This window comes from Rosa chinensis, chromosome 6 (assembly GCF_002994745.2).
Source record: "Rosa chinensis cultivar Old Blush chromosome 6, RchiOBHm-V2, whole genome shotgun sequence".
NCBI classification, from domain to species: domain Eukaryota; kingdom Viridiplantae; phylum Streptophyta; class Magnoliopsida; order Rosales; family Rosaceae; genus Rosa; species Rosa chinensis.
In genome coordinates, this window is record NC_037093.1 from 29,918,815 (window position 1) to 29,938,283 (window position 19,469).

At 38.9% G+C, this 19,469-nt stretch overlaps 1 pseudogene; it reads right to left on the reverse strand.

Moving 5' to 3' along the window:
* Positions 1–323: 323 nt before the first annotated feature.
* LOC112171176 overlaps positions 324–19,469 on the reverse strand; it is a 63,663-nt pseudogene continuing 44,517 nt past the window's right edge.

The window sequence follows — 19,469 nt, forward strand, 5'->3', positions numbered from 1 at the left end:
TTTTATTTTGTTTTCTTTTTATAACCACAAAACTAGCTCCTAAAAACAAAGTGAAACGTTATACCCTTCCCCCACACTTAAATCATGCATTGTCCTCAATGTATAAACAAGTATAAAGCACACAAAAAATCAAGCAAGCATGGCAGAAGAGTTAACGCAACAAATCCTAAAACAAAGATAAAGTTTTCGAAAATAAAAGAGAATGGAAGAGTTCAAGAAAGCAAATCTGCGTTGATGGCTCCTCCACAGCTACGGATGAAATGGGTTGCCTCCCATGCAGCGCTTAATATTTAAAGTCTTTCGGCCTAGACTTGCACCTTCATTTATTCTTCTGGTTGTGGCGCCTCCTGGAGGGGTACATCCTCCACATTATGCTCCACAAACGCCTCATAATAAGGCTTAAGACGATGTCCATTCACCTTGAATTCTGCTCCAGTAATATGGCTCTTTATCTGTATAGCACCATGAGGAAAAACATTAGTAACAATAAAAGGACCAACCCATCTAGAACGCAACTTACCAGGAAAAAGTCTTAATCTGGAATGAAATAAAAGAACTTTTTGACCAACTACAAAGGTCTTTCCACGAATCATCTTATCATGAAAAGCCTTTGTCTTTTCCTTGTAGATCCGTGCACTATCATAGGCATCATTCCGAATTTCCTCAAGCTCATTGAGTTGCAATTTCCTATGAAGTCCAGCTGCATCCAAATCCATGTTAAACGTCTTGATTGCCCACCAAGCTCGATGCTCCAACTCCACAGGTAAGTGACACTGTTTCCCATACACCAAACGAAATGGAGACATCCCAATTGGCGTCTTGAAAGCCGTCCTATATGCCCAAAGAGCATCCTCCAAACGTTGGCTCCAATCCTTCCTTGAAGGACCCACGGTTTTCTCAAGTATCCTCTTGATCTCCCTATTTGAAACTTCTGCTTGTCCACTTGTTTGAGGATGATAAGGCGTTGAAACCTTATGAGTCACATGATACTTCCTAAGCAAAGCTTCAATGGTCTTGTTGCAAAAGTGAGAACCTCCATCACTAATGAGTGCTCTAGGCATGCCAAACCTACTAAAAATATTAGACTTTATAAACTCTGCAACAACCTTAGAATCATTAGTCCTGGTGGCTTTCGCTTCCACCCACTTAGAAACATAATCAACAGCCAAGAGAATATAAAGGAAACCATTAGATGAAGGAAAAGGACCCATGAAATCTATACCCCAAACGTCAAAGATTTCGACTATTATAACAGGAGTTAAAGGCATTTGATCTCTAGGTCCTAAATTACCAGTTCTTTGGCACCTATCACATGTCATACAAAAATTATATGCATCTTTAAATATAGTAGGCCAATAAAAACCACATTCCAACACCTTCCTAGCAGTTCTATCCGAGCCAAAGTGACCACCACATTGTTTAGAATGACAAAACTCAAGTATAGCTTTTTGTTCATTATTAGGCACACATCTCCTTATCAATTTATCAGAACAATATTTCCACAAGTAAGGATCATCCCAAACATATTGTCTAGCTAAAAACTTAAGTCTATCACGTTGAGCACTTAGCATATTACTAGGGAAGGTTTTGGACACCAAATAATTAACAATATCTGCGTACCAAGGCTCACTTACCTGAATTCCGAAGAGTTGTTCATCCGGAAACATCTCCACTAAGGGTATGGCGTCCTCTTCACTCACTAGCCTACTCAAGTGATCTGCCACAACGTTGTCAGAGCCCTTTTTATCCTTGATCTCAACGTCAAACTCTTGAAGCAAGAGTATCCAACGAATTAGCCTAGGTTTTGCCTCCTTCTTTGACATCAAGTACCTCAGAGCTGCATGATCAGAATAAATAATAACTTTAGTACCCAACAAATAAGATCGAAATTTCTCTAAGGCAAAAACAACAGCTAAAAGTTCTTTTTCAGTTGTAGAGTAATTGAGTTGAGCATCATTAAGGGTCCTAGAAGCATAGTAGATGGCGTGGGGCTTCTTGTCCCTTCTTTGTCCTAGCACGGCCCCAATGGCATAATCTGAGGCGTCACACATGATCTCAAAGGGTAGAGACCAATCTGGTGGAAGCATAATTGGTGCAGACGTTAGAAGCTCCTTCAAAGTGTTGAATGCCTTCTTGCAATCCTCATCAAACTCAAACGCCACTTCCTTTTGAAGTAGACGACATAGGGGCCTAGAAATCTTGGAGAAGTCCTTGATAAAGCGCCTGTAGAAACCTGCATGTCCAAGAAAAGAACGGACCTCCCTCACACTTGTGGGGTATGGTAAGTATCTAACAAGATCTACTTTAGCTTTATCTACTTCAATTCCACGTTTAGAGATAATATGCCCTAAAACTATTCCCTGTTTAACCATAAAGTGACATTTTTCCCAATTTAAAACAAGGTTAGTTTCTTCACAACGTACAAGTATCAATTCTAAGTTACTTAAGCAATTTTCGAAATCTTTACCAAAGACAGAAAAGTCATCCATAAAAACTTCAATAATTTTCTCAATAAAATCAGAAAAGATACTTACCATGCACCTTTGAAACGTACCTGGGGCGTTGCATAGTCCGAATGGCATTCTTCTGTAGGCAAACGTACCAAAAGGACAAGTGAAGGTCGTTTTCTCTTGATCCTCATGAGCAATGGCGATCTGATTGTAACCAGAATATCCATCCAAGAAGCAATAGAACTCATGACCTGCTAACCTCTCAAGCATCTGATCAATGAATGGCAAGGGGAAGTGATCCTTCCTAGTAGTGGCGTTGAGCTTCCTATAGTCTATGCAAACTCGATGTCCAGTCACAGTTCTCTGAGGCACTAACTCATTCTCTGCATTCTTCACAACAGTTATCCCAGACTTCTTTGGCACAACCTGAACTGGTGAAACCCACTTAGAGTCTGAAATAGGGTATATGACGCCACAATCAAGGAGCTTGATGACTTCTTTCTTCACAACTTCCTTCACGGGTGGATTCAATCGTCTTTGAGCCTCCCTAGTTGGCTTAGCTCCCTCCTCAAGCAAAATCCTGTGGACACAAGTGGTAGGGCTAATTCCCTTAATGTCTGCTAAAGTCCAACCAATTGCAGTCTTGTGCCTCCTAAGCATCTCCACAAGCTTGTCCTCTTGAGTAGACGTCAATGATGAAGATATAATTACTGGCAACGTCTCTTTATCTCCCAAATAAACATACTTCAAATGATCTGGTAATGGCTTTAACTCTAGGGTAGGTGCCTGAATCACTGAAGGTAAAGTGATGCGCTTAAAAGCAAGCGCATAATTTAACCCTGAAATGTCATTAGTAGTATAAAGTAAATAGGGATCGTTCTATTCCGGGGATTGAGGGTACACCTGTCATTTTCAAACAATTAAACAATTAAAATTAAAACAAAGTATAATATTTACAAATATATGACAAAATATATACATATTTACGAAAAGGGGGATATTTTTGATTTTGGTTTTCTTTTTCGAAAATAAAAGCTAAGCTAACAAAATAATTAAAATGCAAAAACATAAAAATACAAATGAAATGCAAGAACAAAGATCAAACCGAAATCATATAATTAAAATCAATTCAAGTTCATCATTGTTCATCATAGTCATGCAAGAGGAGTTGATCATGTGAAACGTTCAAAAGAAAACAATTTCCCATATTTTACTTTCAATGCTAATTAACCTAAGTGAAAGCACCTAGATTACTCCTATCAAACATGCAATCAAACCCTAGAAAGCTAGTCAATCATGTCATGTTTAATGCATTAAGCACCTAGAAAGGCTATCAACTCAAATGTGCAACTTAGTATGGAAAAGTCCACCTAATTGCAATCTTCTTTGATTAAATTCGGTTTTTGTACAAAACCTTTACTACTTATTGATTCAAGAACACAAAACCAAAAAGTTGATCCATGTTCTCAAATTCGCAGCAACATTCACATAAAAACCCTAAATGTTTCGAACCATTCAAGATTATCATACAAAAGATTTCTATCATGCAAATTTAATCAAACACTCACACAAAAGCAACCATAAATCACAATATATGAATATGAAAATTAACAATTAATCATAAAATTCCAGAAATAAATACTTGTTCAAACAATTGTGTCAACTAAGGTATAACCAACGAAAATTACAAAGCAAAGGTTACAAGGAGAATCGGATTACACCGTGATGAAGATGAGATGAATGAAGTGATGAATGGTCTCTTGAATTTCGAAAGCAATCTTCAAGGATGGTGATGGATGATGTGCACGGCTTGACCTCTTCTTCCTTGGCCTTGCTTGAACTTCGTGGTTGCCCTAGAGGATGGAGAAGAGCACGGCTAGCTAGAGAGAGTTTTTCTGATTTTTTTCAAAGTGTAAACGTAAAAGTGGGAACTCTTGACGTTGAGAGAAGAGGAGGATATATAGGGACGGCCAACTTGGTCTCCAAGCCGTGTATTTCTTCTTTCTTTTCCATGGAATTAATCTGCAAATGCCACATAGTTTCCTCCAATGATAGCTTGCCACATAAGCCCTATGAGGTGGTGCAACCAATCACAAAATTCCAATATTAATTCCCTAAATAATCTTGCCGAAATTCCCTTGATATAATTCTGATTTTTGTAGTTCAATTCGGCCAAACTTCCTTTAGGGAATTAAGGAATGTATCTAGACTTCTTTTGAGCTTTTCTTGGTCTCCACCTTTTTCTCTTTCCTTTTATTTCTCCCTTGAATATCTCCTTGCCGAACTCTCTAGGGTTTTCTTTTAATTCACACGGCAACTTCCTTCTTTCCTCTTGGCTTGGACGGCAAAAGATATTCTAGGGTTTATCTCTTGATGAATTTCCACAAAAATAGCCCTAGAAAATCTCCCTAGAAAATCTCCTTTTAATTTCTGATTTTCCACGTCATTTTCCTTGTTTCTCTCTTCATTTTGGACGGCAAACATCTCTAGGGTTTCTTCATTTCGTCACAAACCCTAATTGCATGGGCTTTGTGGGCTTTTGATCCATTTGCCGAAAATCCAACAAGTCTTGAGAGTTCTTGGGCCTCCATGCGCCACCTTTGTGCCATGTCATCATCTAGAGTCTTCAAGAAGCTTCTCTCATGCCATGTCACTTCATTAATTCGATCTCCATTCATGGTTGGCTCAAGAGTCTTGTTTTGGCAAGCTTTCCTTTTCTGGACAGGGTTTCCTGGTTGGACCAGGAAAGCTTCATTTCTTCATTTCTGCTCATTTGTGCTTCCCTTTGTACTTCATCTTGTCTCCCTCCAACGTTGGCTAGCTTCTCTCTCCATTTGTGAGCTCGTTTCAGCTCATTTGTGACAAGGACCTGAAAATAGAAACTAGTAAGAAAAATAGAAACTTTCCTAAAATGAAAAGTGGGAAACTTTCTAAAAATGAAAAATAGAAACTACTAAAAAATAGAAACTTTCTAAAAATGATAAATAAAAACTACAAAAATAGAAACTTTCTACAAATAGGAACTTTCCCAATCAAAGAATGGAAACTTTCCTAAACAGGGTTTTATTAAGGAAATAACGCAGAAAATGCAGGGAAAAGCAAGTAAAACGTCGCATTAAAATGCTCCTATCAAATTCCCCCACACTTAGCTTTTGCTAGTCCCTTAGCAAAATCACACTAAGACTCAACGAAATTTTAAAGACTCTACAAAAATACTATGACTCTATTGCCCTTCAACTTTTTGTCTCAGCAATCTCTTACTTTCACAACACCAAGATTAGCACTTCACCAAGAATAAATGTTTAGGCATTCGAGAGTTAATTGAAGCACATAATCTTCACATACACAAGTAGGACTTGGTTGTAACAATGGTGATGGGTTCTGTTAAGCATGTTTCAGACAAGTATGATTCAAATCTCACAAAGTATATCCCTCTTTCTTCTCTCAGAATTCAAGGCAATGCTTAAAAGCTTATACACTCAAGTATATGTGAAAGATAGCAAGTATATCACATAATGTAAGAAACGAAAGCACATGTATAATTTTCTTTAAAGATCTCATGAAGGATATCAACTACTTGCACAGATGGACCCAAGCCATAGGTTCAACTCTTGTAACTCATCTCCACATCAAGGGCTGTCCCATCTTAAGGATCAAGAAGGTCTTCTCAAGGGTTGTAATGGGGCCGAGGCTCAAGGTTTTAAGAATTGAAGGGTAAGGATTTATCAAAGTGTCCTAAAAACCTAGCAGAGCACATGTAAATGTAGAGACCACAAGAAATCCACCAATGCATTGCAAAAACGTCACTTCCCCTAGAGGTAACATAAAAGGGGCCTAGTGTCTTCATGTTGGGCCCAATCTTCATTGTAAACTTCCCCTGAACTATAGTGAATGGACAAAGGTCAAATTTTTCTTTAATAGGCCTTCATTTCAAAGTAAACTCCAAAATCACTAAGTATGGGGGACTAAAATCCATAAATATTTCTTTCTTTTCTTTTCTAGCCGTACATTTTTTTCTTTTCTTTTCATTTTTCACGGCTTTCACATATTTTTTTCTTTATGGACAAGTCTACCCCCACACTTGAACTTTAACCTCTTCTCAATTTCCATCCTTAGCACCAAACCCATGTAGTATGTCTCAAAAGATAGCTCCACTAAGTTCTTAGAACAAAGGGTAGGGTTGTTACTATACTAAGCTTCATGGTTAAGGATTTTAGGGTGATGAACGAAAAGGCTTAATGTAGGCTCAAAGGGGTTTATCTAGGGGAGTCCCACGACGGGCACAAATGGGGACGCAAGTTTATATGGCAATGGTGGTAATTCCTAGGATGCCTCTATCCCTTCCAGAATTGATGTCGCTTTTATCGAGCGACCAATTTAACCCTGAAATGTCATTAGTAGTATAAAGTAAATAGGGATCGTTCTATTCCGGGGATTGAGGGTACACCTGTCATTATCAAACAATTAAACAATTAAAATTAAAACAAAGTATAATATTTACAAAAATAAAACAAAATATATACATATTTACGAAAAAGGGGGGATTTTTGATTTTGGTTTTCTATTTTCGAAAATAAAAGCTAACTAAATAATTAAAAATGCAAAAACATAAAAATATAAATGGAATGTAAGAACAAAGATCAAAGTCGAAACTGATGATTAAAATTGATTCAAGTTCATCATTGTTCATCATAGTCATGCAAGAGGAGTTGATCATGTGAAACGTTCAAAAGCAAACAATTTCCCATATTGTACTTTCAATGCTAATTAACCTAAGCGAAAGCACCTAGATTAATTCTATCAAACATGCAATCAAGCCCTAGAAAGCTAGTCAATCATGTCATGTTTAACGCAATAAACACCTAGAAAGGCTATCAACTCAAATGTGCAACTTAGTATGAAAAAGTCCACCTAATTGCAATCTTCTTTGATTAAATTCGGTTTTTGTACAAAACCTTTACTACTTATCGATTCAAGAACACAAAACCAAAAAGTTGATTCATGTTCTCAAATTCGTAGCAACAATCACATAAGAACCCTAAATGTTTCGAACCATTCAAGATAATCATACAAAAGATTTCTATCATGCAAATTTAATCAAACACTCACACAAAAGCAACCATAAATCGCAATATATGAATCTGAAAATTAACAATTCATCATAAAATTTCAGAAAACAATACTTGTTCATACATATGTGTCAACTAAGGCAAAACCAACGAAAATACAAAGCAAAGGTACAAGGAGAATCGGATTACACCGTGATGAAGATGAGATGAATGAAGTGATGATGTGGTCTCTTGAATTTCGAAAGCAATCTTCAAGGTGGAGGGTGGATGGTGTGCACGGCTTGTCTTCTTCTTCCTTGGCCTTGCTTGCACTTCGTGGTTGCCCTAGAGGATGGAGAAGAACACGGCTAGGCTAGAGAGATTTCTGAATTATTTTCTCAAAGTATAAACGCAAAAGTGTGGAATTCGGACTCTTTGACGTTGAGAAAGTGTAGGAATATATAGGGGACGGCCCCTAGGTGTCCAAGCCGTCCAAAACCCTAGAGATGTTCACGGCATGTGCTTGCTTCCTCCACATAATTTCCTCCAATGAATTCTTGCCACATAAGCCCTATGAGGTGGTGCAACCAATCACAAAATTCCAATATTAATTCCCTAAATAATTCTTGCCGAAATAAAGAGATAATTTCTGATTTTATGCTTCCAAATTCGGCCAAAACTCTTTAGGGAATGTAGGAATGTATCTAGACTTCTTTTGATCTTTCCTTGGTCTCCACCTTTTTCTCTTTCCTTAAAAATCTCTAGGGAATATCTTTGCCGTCCAAAACCCTAGGGTTTTGGCGTCCTCCCTTGTTTATCTCTTCCTTTTTCACGGCAAAACTTCTAGGGAATATCTCCAAGTATTTTCTTTCCATAAAAATAGCCCTAGAGAATCTCCCTAGAAAATCTCCACACATAATTCTGATTTTCACGCCACTTTCCTTGTTTTTCTCTTGCTTTGAACGGCAACACTCCCCTAGGGTTTATTCATGCGTCATAAACCCTAAATATATGGGCTTTGATGGGCCTTTATCCAATTTGCCGAAAATCCAAAGAGTTCTTGGGCCTCGTTGCTTCATCTTTAAGCCTTCTCATTTTCCAACGCAAAACACAATATTTTTCCATTTCTTTTTCATGGTTGCGTTGGAAACTTGCTAGGGAAGCCTTCCTCCATTTTGTAGGATTTCCTGGTTGGACTAGGAAAGCTTGTTTCTTCATTTCTGCTCAAATGTGTGGGCCATTTTCTCTCATGTTCGTTCGTCTTGATGTTCGCAAGCTCCTCTTTCCATTCGTGCGTTCATTTCCACTTTCTAGCTCGGAGGTCCTGAAAATAGAAACTATACTTAAAATAGAAACTTTCTAAAAAATGAAAATAGAAACTTACTAAAAATGAAAAATAGAAACTTTCCAGAAATGAGAAATGAAAAATGAGAAATGAGAAATGAGAAATGAAAAATGAAGACAAAAATGGAAACTTTCTACAATAAGGAACTTTCCCAATCAAAGAATGGAAACTTTCCCAAACAGGGATTTCTCAAGGAAATGGCGCAGAAAAGTGTAGGGAAATGCAGTTAAAACGTCGCATTAAAATGCTCCTATCAAATTCCCCCACACTTAGCTTTTGCTAGTCCCTTAGCAAAATCAAACTAAGACACACACTAAGACTCAACGAAAATTTAAAGACTTGACAAAAACAATGACTCTATTGCCCTTCAACTATTTGTCTCAGCAATCTCTTACTTTCATAACACCAAGATTAGCACTTAACCAAAATTCAATGTTAGGCATTCGAGAGTTAATTAAAACACATAACTTACATATACACAAGTAGGACTTGGTTGAAACAATGGTGATGGTTTCTGTTAAGCATGCTTCAAACAAGTATGATTCAAATCCTCACAAGTTATATCCACTCTTTCTTCTCTCAGATCATGGCAATGCTTAAAAGCTTATACACTCAAGTATATGTGAAAGATAGCAAGTATATCACATAATTCAAGAAACGAAAGCACATGTATAATTTTCTTTAAAGATCTCATGAAGGATACCAACTACTTGCACAGATGGACCCAAGCCATAGGTTCAACTCTTGTAACTCATCTCCACATCAAGGGCTGTCCCATCTTAAGGATCAAGAAGGTCTTCTTAAAGGTTGTAATGGGGCCAAGGCTCAAGGTTTTAAGAAATGAAGGGTAAGGATTTATCAAAGTGTCCTAAAAACCTAGCAGAGCACATGTAAATGTAGAGACCACAAGAAATCCACCAAGGCATTGCAAAAACGTCACTTTCCCTAGAGGTAACATAAAAGGGGCCTAATGTCTTCATGTTGGGCCCAATCTTCATTGTAAACTTCCCTTGAACTATAGTGAATGGACAAAGGCCAAATTTTTCTGTAGTGGGCCTTCAGTTCAACGTAAACTCCAAAATCACCAAGTATGGGGACTAAAAATCCATAAACATTTTTCTTTCTTTTCTTTTTAGCCGTATACATTTTTTCTTTTTTTCTTTTTTTTCGGCTTTTTCATATATTTTTCTTTTATGGACAAGTCTACCCCCACACTTTAACTTTCACCTCTTCTCAATTTTCATCCTTAGCACCAAACCCACGAAGTATGTCTCAAAAGATAGCTCCACTAAGTTCTTAGAACAAAGGGTAGGGTTTTAACTATACTAAGCTTCATGGTTAAGGGTTTTAAGGGTGATGAATGAAAAGGCTCAATGTAGGCTCAATGGGGCTTATCTAGGGGAGTCCCACGACGGGCACAAATGGGGACACAAGTTTATATGGCAATGGTGGTAATTCCTAGGATGCCTCTATCCCTTCCAGAATCAGGGCCATGTATTGACAAACGTCTCAACAAGCACAAGAGTGAATTCTAGCATTCTCTAGTCCATCAAACTTAATCTATGGCAAGCAGTCAATCAAATGAAAGAATAATGAGATCATCAAAACATCGCCAAGAAATTAAGAATATATATTTCATTTTTACTCCAAGAAAAAGGGACATGGCTCAATTATCTCACATGGGCTTATATGAATCAAAACTCATCCTAACATGCTCATATTCTGTACCAAAGTTTTCGAATCCATATCCACTACAAGGCACACATTTTTCATATATCTCAATTAACCAAAGAATACCATGTTTAAAAATCATCTCAATCTTGTGATCCTCTTTTAGTCATGATTTTAGAGATATAGAATCATCCTAGACAGTTGAAAGGGCATCCTAAGACTCAAAACAAAAACAAAAGCAACGAAAATTTTTAAATTTTTGACATTTTTCAATTTTTTTGTATTTTTCAATATGTGACTCAAGATAAAAGTGTAAATCCCTTCCCCCACACTTAAATATTGCATTGTCCTCAATGTAATCAATAAAAAGCATGCAATGAAACACTTAAGCATATAGGGATGAAATTTACGAAAATGACTACCAACATAAAGAAAAATTGGAGGAGTAAAAGGGAGAGAGAAAACAAATCTGCGTTGATGATTCCTCCACAGCTACTTCAGAATTGGGTTGCCTCCCAAGCAGCGCTTAATGTTTATAGTCTTTCAGCCTAGACTTGTACCTCCATTTAATCCTCAGGGTTTGGAACGTTTTGGAGGGGTACATCCTCCACTTCATGTTCCACAAATGCCTCATAGTAAGGCTTCAAGCGATGGCCATTCACTTTGAACTCGTTGCTTGTATGTTCACTCTTTATCTGCACAGCTCCATGAGGAAACACATGAGTGATAACAAAAGGCCCAATCCAACGAGAACGAAGCTTACCTGGGAAGAGTTTGAGACGAGAATGGAAGAGAAGAACTTTTTGACCCACAACAAAAGTCTTTCTTCGAATCATTTTGTCATGGAATGCCTTAGTCTTATCCTTGTAAATTTTAGCACTTTCAAAGGCATCATTCCTTATCTCCTCTAACTCTTGCAATTGCAACTTCCTATGAAGCCCAGCTGCATCCATATCCATGTTGAACTGCTTCACAGCCCACCAAGCTTTGTGCTCCAACTCCACAGGTAAATGGCATGGTTTGCCATAGACAATTCGATATGGTGACATACCTATGGGAGTTTTGTATGCAGTTCTGTAGGCCCACAAAGCATCCTCTAGACGCAAGGACCAGTCCTTCCTGTTGGGGTTCACAGTCTTCTCCAATATCCCCTTAATCTGACGATTAGAGACCTCAGCCTGCCCACTAGTTTGTGGGTGATAAGGTGTAGAAACCTTATGTGTGACATCATATCTCTTCAAGAGAGCCTCAATCGTCCGATTGCAAAAATGGGATCCTCCATCACTAATGAGAACTCTAGGCATTCCAAACCTGCTAAAGATGTTAGACTTGATAAAATCTGCAACAACCTTAGAGTCATTAGTTCTAGTGGCCTTTGCTTCCACCCATTTGGAAACATAGTCCACTGCAAGTAAGATATAGAGAAACCCAAAAGATGAAGGGAAAGGTCCCATGAAATCTATACCCCAGACATCAAATATTTCAACAGTTACTATATTGGACAATGGCATTTGATCTCTAGGACCTAGATTTCCTGTTCTTTGGCACTTATCACAAGTTAAACAATAGGCATGTGCATCCCTAAATAATGTTGGCCAATAGAACCCAGACTCTAGCACCTTAAACGCAGTCTTCTTAGACCCAAAGTGTCCCCCACATGCTTTAGAGTGGCAAAAAGAAAGTATAGCATTATGTTCATGTTCAGGCACACATCTCCTAATCAATTGATCAGAGCAATACTTCCACAAATAAGGTTCATCCCAAACATATTGCTTAACAGTTTTCTTAAGCCTATCCCTATGAGCACGTGACATGGTATCAGGAATCTTTCTAGACACAATATAATTCACAATGTCTGCATACCATGGTTCACTTACCTGAAGTCCAAAGAGTTGCTCGTCTGGAAATGTCTCCACCAGAGGGAGATAATCTTCTGCATGCACTAAGCGACTCAAGTGGTCAGCTACCACGTTCTCACTACCCTTCTTGTCCTTGATTTCCACGTCGAATTCTTGCAAGAGTAGGATCCATCTGATGAGCCTTGGTTTCGCCTCCTTCTTGGTCATCAAGTATTTCAAAGCTGCATGGTCAGTAAAGATAGTAACTTTGGTACCAAGTAAATAGGAGCGAAACTTCTCAAGGGCAAAGACAACTGCAAGGAGCTCTTTCTCTGTGGTGGAGTAGTTCATTTGTGCATCATTGAGAGTCCTTGAGGCGTAGTAGATGGCATAGGGCAGCTTTTCCTTCCTTTGTCCCAAAACGGCTCCAACTGCGTAGTCAGAGGCATCACACATTAATTCAAAGGGCAAGGACCAGTCTGGAGGTAACATGATGGGGGCAGATGTCAACAACTCCTTAAGCTTGTCAAAAGCTTCTTGACACTCCTTGTCAAAGTGGAAGGGCACATCCTTCTGGAGTAGTTGACATAAGGGTCTCGAAATTTTGGAGAAGTCCTTGATGAACCTCCTGTAAAACCTGCATGACCAAGGAAAGAACGAATCTCTCTCACAGAAGTGGGAGAGGGTAAGTGACGCACAATATCAACCTTGGCTTTATCAACCTCTATACCCCTAGCAGAGACAATATGTCCTAGAACTATTCCTTGTTTAACCATAAAATGGCATTTTTCCCAGTTTAAGACAAGGTTAGTTTCCATGCAACGTTTCAGAATTATCTCCAGATTATTAAGACAATCATCAAAATTCTTTCCAAAAACTGAAAAGTCATCCATGAATACCTCTATGATTTTCTCAATATAATCTGAAAAGATACTTACCATACACCTCTGAAAGGTACCTGGAGCGTTGCAAAGTCCGAAAGGCATACGTCTATAGGCAAACGTTCCAAAGGGCAAGTGAAGGTTGTCTTCTCTTGATCTTCATTTGCAATTGCAATCTGGTTGTAACCAGAGTATCCATCCAGGAAGCAGTAGTAGTCATGTCCAGCTAGGCGCTCAAGCATCTGGTCAATGAATGGCAGAGGAAAGTGGTCTTTCCTTGTGGTTGCGTTGAGCCTCCTATAGTCAATGCATACTCTGTGGCCTGTTACTGTCCTTTGGGGCACCAGTTCGTTATCAGCATTCTTTACCACAGTGATCCCAGACTTCTTGGGCACGACCTGAACTGGAGAGACCCACTTGGAGTCAGAAATAGGGTAGATTACCCCACAATCAAGGAGTTTGATAACCTCCTTCTTCACTACTTCCATCATTGGAGGGTTGAGACGACGTTGAGCCTCTCTAGTGGGTTTAGACCCCTCCTCTAGAAGTATCCTGTGGACGCAAGTTGTAGGGCTGATTCCCTTGATATCCGCCAATGTCCATCCTATGGCGGTCTTGTGTTGCTTCAACATTTCCACCAACTTCTCTTCTTGTGGAGTTGTTAGTGCAGAGGACACAATCACTGGCAAGGTTTCCTTGTCCCCTAAGTAGACATACTTCAAATGGTCTGGAAGAGGTTTTAGCTCAAGTTCTGGGGCCTGGACCACTGAAGGTAAAGTCTTGTTAGTGGATAACTGAATGGACAATGGAGAAACAGACTTACCTATAAAGGGTGATGCCTCAAGGAAGGAGACGTTTTCAATGATTTTATCCTCACAAGTGTCTTTCAACTTGTCCTCTGAGATGGTGACGCCTTCCTTTGTATAGCCTACCCCACTCTCAAGGGTAGTGACTAGGGTATCCTCATGCATAACATCAAACATTTTCTGCGCAAGTTCATCCAAAATGTCAGCAGAAAAACAATCATTAACCTCTAGGGGATACCTCATGGCTTCAAAGATGTTAAAGCCAATAATGTCACCATCGAACTCCATTGTAAGAGAGCCTTCATACACATCAATCTTCGTCCTAGCTGTCCTTAAGAAAGGACGTCCCAAAAGCAATGGAGTGGAACTTACAGGGGAGTCCTCCATTTCCAATACATAAAAATCAGCTGGGAAGATAAGATGGTTAACCTGTACAAGCACATCCTCCAACAAACCTCTAGGGTATGCATTGGATCTGTCAGCTAACTGAATGATAACATTGTCAGATTTGAGTTCCCCTAGACCTAGGGTTTCATAAACAGAATAGGGCATAACATTAACAGATGCACCTAGGTCTAGCATGGCATTCTTAAATCTAGAGTTACCAATAGTACAAGGAATAGTAAAGCTTCCAGGATCCTTACACTTTGGAGGAATCTTCCTCTGAATTAGGGCAGAGACATTCTCACTTACCTTTACCACCTCCTTTTCACGGTTTACTCTCCTAGTAGTGCAAAGCTCTTTGAGGAACTTGGCATACTTAGGGACTTGCTTGATGGCCTCTAGGAGGGGTAGGTTTACTTGCACCTTCTTGAAAGTTTCCAAGATGCTGGTCACTTTCATCCTTCTTAGATTGGGCAAACCTGCGTGGGAAGGGCATGCAAGAAGAAGAAGGGTTAGCAATAACCGAATTTGATAAGTTAGAATTATTACCTTTGATTTCCGGTTTTGCCTTTAAAGATGAGGATGCCTTGGTCTCTTCCTTTGACGTTGCAGGGTCCTTCTCAATACCCAACTTGGTGGGTTCTTGGTCTTCCTCAATTTCTATGCTCATTTGGACCTTCTTGGGTTGCTTGGGTGGATCCACAAATGGTCTCCCACTCCTCGTAGTCACAACTGATGCATTCTCCACATTACCCTTAGGGTTAGGTATTGTGCCACTAGGAAGCTTCCCAGTCTCATGAATCTTGCTATGAAGTCCACGACTTGGCCCATCTGTTTCTTAAGATCTGCAATATCCTTAGTGTGGGTCTGTTGTCCTTGAATCAAAGCTTGAGTAGAGTTTGTCAAGGCCTGGGTGGAACTAGTCAAGGCTTCCAACGTTTTGTCATAGTGAGACATTGAAGGTCCTGAGTTCTGTTGAGGAGGGGGCATGTAGGGCCTTTGAAAAGATGATCCTTGGAATGAAGGCCCTTGAGGACGTTGGAAGTTCCCACCAAGAGGATTCTGAACGTTATCATTGTTAGTCCACTTGAAGTTGGGATGGTCCCTCCATCCTGGGTTGTACGTATTGGAGTAAGGGTCATGTCTAGGACGTTGAGGTCCTCCTTGGTATCCTCCTTGATATCCTCCAATAGCATTTGCAGATTCCCATCCTCCATTCTCATTAAGTTGAGGGCACTGATCTGTAACATGCCCTTGCATAGAGCATACCCCACAAGCTATTGTTGCACTTGGTCCTTTGGAACTTACCACTTGATTCATGAGTAGAGTAAGCTTATTCAGTTGGTCCTCAATTGCAGTATTCTTGCTCATCTCATGCACCCTACGAGTAGAGTGTCCTACTCCCTCATATTGTTGGGAGTTCAAAGCACGATTAGCTATAAGCTCCTTCCCAACTGTAGGGGACTTATCCACAAAAGCTCCTCCAGCTGCAGCATCCAACATTTGCCTTTCCAAGGGTAAGAGTCCTTCATAGAAACATGTGAGTAGGGTCTCATCCTTCATCTGATGTTGAGGACATTGTGCAAGTAGGAATTGAACCTCTCATAGTAGGCAGCATAGGACTCATCATGGGCTTGCTCTATTCCACTGAGCTTCTTCTGAGTGTGATGACCTTAGAAGCTGGGAAGTATTTCTCCAAGAAGGCCTTTCTCATTGTTCCCATGAGTGATACGTCCTGCAGGAGTTCATATAGCCAATCCTTGGCTCTATCAGCTAGAGAGAATGGAAATGCTCTCATCTTAAGAAGGTTCTCATCTGCCCCTTGTGGTTGCATGTTTGCACAAACAGATTGAAATTCTCGAACATGCTTGTTAGCGTCCTCCATATTAAGTCCATGGAAGATAGGGAGCTTGTGCAACAAACCACTCTTTAGCTCAAACTCTGCTTGTCTTCCAGCTGCAGGGGAGGGTATACTATGCCTGTAGGGGGTCCTCCTTCAACAGTTGCAGTGGAAAGTTCCCTAATAGATGCCATTCTCTCTTTTCGACTTCTCAGGTGGTGGTGAAGTGGTGGTGTAGAGTTGGACGAAATCACAGGTGAAGGTGAACGTGAAGGAGGAGATGGACTTGGTGTAGGTGATGTAGATCCTCAGAACAGTAGGTCCTCTTCCCTTGTTCGTTAAAGATGTACCCTCTGTGTGTCGAAGGGAAGGGCTTGTCTGCTCAAGAAGTGAAGGACCCTTCAAGCGAGCGAGCCTTGCTTCAATTTCCTTTAGTGTAGAGGATCTAAAAGGCTCGGTCATTCATAGGAATCCTGAACATCATCAAAATTCAAAGAAGTTAGCAAAGTATAAAGTGAGTAATTACAAATTAGTGATTTATACATCAACCTTACTATTCACGAGTCACTATTCACAAGTTACTATTCACGACTTTACTATTTATGATTTATACAAGTATAAAGAGAAGTATAAATTACAACTATCCACAATCTTTTCACAAATAAACCACGTAAGAATTTATACAAGTATAAATGTACAAAACAACACAATTTACAAGTGAGGTTATGTTCAAGTATCTTATTATCTTACAAAATAAAGTTAATATCTCATTGATTACAAGTTGTAAGTCGAGCCCAATAGAACCACTACTATTGGTGAGATACGATCTAGGGATAGTCGCCTAGACATAAGTCACTTCCCTTTGTTTCAGAAGGCTAGATGGCCAGATTAAGAGGTAAGTGAGAGGAGACTCATTTTGGTGACACTACGGAGGCTACTCCCTCATTGAGGTTTAGGCCCTATTGGCTACTCCCACATTGTGGTTTACGCACGGTCTATAGTATCTCTGAGATCCAATTTGAACCCATCACCCAGGTCTCACCTAAGACACCACCTATATGCCCCTTACTCAGCTTGGAAAGACTCATGTGTTAGACAGTTCTCCAAATGCTAATAAAAGCCGCCCTCAACCTCATAAGACCTTAGAAGGCACTAATGAAGGGTTAAGGCCAATATTAACAAAAGGGCCCTTATCTACTCATACGATTTTACACACTTATAAAATCAAGAATTTAACAATATTTCATTAATTCTTAAACTTCTTTGTTTACAAGATTAACACCATTACACAAAACTTTCACACAAACAAACAAAACGTCACTATTCACATCTAATTATTTTATTTTTTTCTTTCTTTTTTTTTTTTTTTTTTTTTTTTTTTTTTTTTTTTTTTTTACGAATAAGTAAAATTACTTCTATTCTTTCCTTTCTTTACAATTATTTTCAACACTTAGGTACGGGAACAGGGAGTCTCGATGTGCAATGGACTGAAACAGCAACCCTTTTCAAGACTATGTTTAATCCAATATACCTTAGGTGCATCACAACATTTCTTTTGTTAAATACCATTGATTTCGAATTAAATTCCAAGCGGTAAATCAAGTGGACGTGCGCCCAAGTATAATCGTCAGACACAAGTCTCTCCTACATCCTTTGGGCAACCTTACTGAAATGGCCAGGTAGGGAGGGCGACCACGAGAGGAGAATCCATTTTGGCATGAGCTACTCCCACATTGTGGTTTAGCTCATTGCACGCACTTCTGGATTCAAGAACCAGTCATGAGCGTTGTCCCCTCCTAGACACCATCCCATAGCTATACTTACTTGATATAAAGGTCCAAGTGTGAAGACAGTTCAATGAATGTTAATAAAGGCCGCCCTCAACCTTAAGGGACCTGGACTAGTACCAATAAGGGGTTTAGGCCAATATTAATAAACACGACTTCACCTATTCCTTCTTTAATTACAACTCACAATTAAATTCTATTCAACATAAAAATAACACCTAAGTAAGTAATTAACTAAATTTCGACAATTACAAAATAAACAAGTAATTTTTTTTTTTTTTTTCCGGTCACAATATAAACAAAACACATATTCACAAATGGCAAATGATTTTCAATCCCCGGCAACGGCGCCAAAAATTGATGGTCGCTTATCGACGCAATTTAACCCTGAAATGTCATTAGTAGTAAGTAATAGGGATCGTTCTATCCGGGATTGAGGTACACCTGTCATTGTCAAACAATTAAACAATTAAAATTAAACAAAGTATATATTACAAATAATAAAACATATACAATTTACGAAAAGGGGGATTTTTGATTTTTGGTTTTCTTTTCGAAAATAAAAGCTAACTAAATAATTAAAATGCAAAAACATAAAAATACAAATGGAATGCAAGAACAAAGATCAAAGTCGAAACTCATGATTAAAATTGATTCAAGTTCATCATTGTTCATCATAGTCATGCAAGAGGAGTTGATCATGTGAAACGTTCAAAAGCAAACAATTTCCCATATTTTACTTTCAATGCTAATTAACCTAAGCGAAAGCACCTAGATTAATTCTATCAAACATGCAATCAACCCTAGAAAGCTAGTCAATCATGTCATGTTTAACGCAATAAGCACCTAGAAAGGCTATCAACTCAAATGTGCAACTTAGTATGAAAAAGTCCACCTAATTGCAATCTTCTTTGATTAAATTCGGTTTTTGTACAAAACCTTTACTACTTATCGATTCAAGAACACAAAACCAAAAAGTTGATTCATGTTCTCAAATTCGTAGCAACAATCACATAAAACCCTAAATGTTTCGAACCATTCAAGATATCATACAAAAGATTCTATCATGCAAATTTAATCAAACACTCACACAAAAGCAACCATAAATCGCAATATATGAATCTGAAAATTAACAATTCATCATAAAATTTCAGAAAACAATACTTGTTCATACATATGTGTCAACTAAGGCAAAACCAACGAAAATACAAAGCAAAGGTACAAGGAGAATCGGATTACACCGTGATGAAGATGAGATGAATGAAGTGATGATGTGGTCTCTTGAATTTCGAAAGCAATCTTCAAGGTGGGGGTGGATGGTGTGCACGGCTTGTCTTCTCTTCCTTGGCCTTGCTTGCACTTCGTGGTTGCCCTAGAGGATGGAGAAGAACACGGCTAGGCTAGAGAGATTTCTGATTA